The sequence below is a fragment of the Dasypus novemcinctus genome, chromosome 1 (genome assembly GCF_030445035.2).
Source record: "Dasypus novemcinctus isolate mDasNov1 chromosome 1, mDasNov1.1.hap2, whole genome shotgun sequence".
In the NCBI taxonomy this organism is placed as follows: domain Eukaryota; kingdom Metazoa; phylum Chordata; class Mammalia; order Cingulata; family Dasypodidae; genus Dasypus; species Dasypus novemcinctus.
Window position 1 is genome coordinate 129,918,180 of NC_080673.1, and position 2,742 is coordinate 129,920,921.

The 2,742-nt window shown below is 43.4% G+C and overlaps 1 non-coding gene across 1 annotated transcript; it reads left to right on the forward strand.

The window, feature by feature from the left end:
- The first annotated feature begins 2,141 nt into the window (after positions 1–2,141).
- On the forward strand, positions 2,142–2,245 carry LOC111758930 (small nucleolar RNA U13). Its single transcript, XR_002793050.1, has one exon. It is a non-coding gene; the product is annotated as a small nucleolar RNA U13 (small nucleolar RNA).
- The last annotated feature ends 497 nt before the right edge of the window (positions 2,246–2,742 follow it).

Genomic DNA, 2,742 nt, shown 5'->3' on the forward strand with positions numbered 1-2,742 from the left:
CCTGGTAAGTGCAATTATACTTAGAATCATGATGTGGGGTGGGGTAGGTAATCAAAATCACTTTAGGAAGAAGCTAAGTTCAGCACTTGGACCCAGGCTGAGCTCTCTCCCTATGCCTGCCCAAGCCAACATTTACTAGGAACCTCAGGAGTTGACACCAAATTACCTGAATCAGCCCAAGTGCTAAGATGCAGCCCCATCACATCCAGCCTTCCAGGCGGAGGACCAGGCTTCTTCTGCCACCACCTGGGCCTGACTGTTATTTCCTGCCACTCTCCATTGCTGCCTTTTCTCAGCATCTGTCATTTCTCACTTCTAAGAGGAAATTCCTTAAGAATTTTCGACAGTCATTTATTTAGTGGCCAGAATCCCGCTACCTTCCTCCTGGTGGCTGTCCAAGACTAGCTGTTGCCGAGGGTCAGGCACTCAGTTCTGGTTCTGCTTCAATCCCCAAAGACGGGAAGCTACAGGCACAGGAACTGCTTGGGAGAAAGAACTGCTCATAGGCCCAGAAGTCCAGACAGGCCTGCAGCCTTTTCAGGCACCCAGATTCTATTTAGCTTCTCCCCCTTTTCTTCCAGGCCTTTGGTACTTGCCCCTATAATGGGGCAAGTCATTAAGCTTTCTAAACCTAAACTTCCTCATCTGTAAATAGGCACAAAAACACCCACCCGATGAGGTTATTGTGAGGATTAGATGAAATAATGTGCGTAAAATATTCTACAAAAGGCCTTGATCATAGAACACTCTCAATAAATGATTGAGGGCAGAAGAAGTCAAGAAATAGTCACATCAGGAGTCCATCCAGTGGTTCTTGCTTCCAAAGGTATGACCTGCAGTTTCTCCCTTCACCAGGAAATAAGCCCAGGAGAAGGAAACATCCAGCCGGGAAGCCGCTGATGTTTCCTTTCTCCTCTGGGTCCTGGGCTCACTGACTCTGACTCCTGGGGCTCAGGTGAGCCTGTAAGGAGGCTCCCACTGGGGAGGCGGAGGAGTCACCCACCGCCACGCTCGGCTTGCGGAGTGGCCATGAAATGAGTCAGGATCCCTGGAAAATACGTCCAGGGCCTTTGGATGGTGAATTGATCCGTGACTGAGATGATGCCAAATCAAGAGATAGTGAAGAAAGGACTTGAATAGGTATTTCTCCAGAGAAGATAGGCAAATGGCCAATAAGTACATGAAAAGATGCTCAGTATCACTAATTAACCATTAAGAAAATGCAAATCAAAACCATGAAGCAATACCACTTAATACCTACTAGGACTTTTATCCAAAAAATGGAAAATAACTAGTGATGGTGTGAGGATGTGTGGAAAAACAGGAACCCTTGTGTATTGCTGGGGCATGAAAACTGATGCAGCCACTGTGGGAGACAGTTTGGCAGTTCCTGAGAAAGCTAAACTTAGAATTACTATATGACCTGGCAGTCCCATTTCTAGGTATATACCCCAAAAAATTCAAAGCAAGGACTTGGACAGATATTTGTACACCAATTTTCATAAAGCATTATTCACAATAGTCATAAGGTAGAAAGAACCCAGGTGTCCATCATCAGATCAATGGATAAACAAAATGTGACACATATGTAAAATGGATTATTACTCAATCATAAACAATTCTGATACTTGAGAGAACATGGATGAACTTTGAAGACATCATGTTGAGTGAAATAAGCCAGACATAATATTATATGAGTCCACTTATATGAAATAGCTAGAATAAGCGCGTTCATAGAAATTAGGGTTTCCAGGGACTGGGGGAGGAGGAAAGGGGAATGGTGTGTTATAGCCTAATAGGTACAGAGTTTCTGTTTGGTGTGATGGAAAGCTTTGGTATTGGATTGCAGTGATGATAACAAAATACTGTGACTGTAATTAATGTCACTGAATTGTACACATAAAAGTGGTTTAAATGGGAAATTTGAGGTTTTACATTTGTTACAACTATAAAGTTAGGAAAAGGAGAAGGAGAAGGAGGAGAGGAGGAAGCAACAGCCAAGATCTTGGTGGTATTAAATGCTTAATCAGATACTGATTTTCTAGAACCCATAAGATCATTAGTTATTTATGTGTTAGTTATTTTTTGCTTTTGAAAGTTCCGTCCTCTGACCTAGAGAGCTGTACAAGATGCTGTTCAGGATCTTTTTGTGGTTCATAAGCATGACGAATGGGTGTTCATGCGTTTGTGTGAGGTGTGCCTCCCTCCAGCCTTGTTACGACGTTGGCACATTATCCATCTGACGTGAAAAAAAAAAAAGATGCTGTTCAGGTCAAACTCACCTCAAATTACATCTACTTCATGCATTCTCTCCTCAAATATTTAATGAGTAACCACTGTGTGTAAGGAATAAAGTGGTAAGCTGTAGAGGCAGAATTCTACTCCATTTATTTCATCTCTTAAATAGACTATACATTCCTTGACAGCCAAGTCTTTGTTCTATTTATCTCTGTATCAAATTTTTTTAAAAGATTTATTTATTTATTTACTTCTCTCCCCTTCCCCTCCACCCCCCTGCCCCGGTTGTTTGTTCTCTGTGTCTATTTGCTGAGTCTTCTTTGTGCGCTTCTGTTGTTGTCAGCGGCACGGGAATGTGTGTTTCTTTTAGTTGCGTCATCTTGTTGTGTCAGTTCTCTGTGTGTGCGGCGCCATTCCTGGGCAGGCTGCACTTTCTTTTGCGCTGGGCAGCTCTCCTTACAGGGCACACTCCTTGCACATGGGGCTCCCCTACGAGGGGGACAC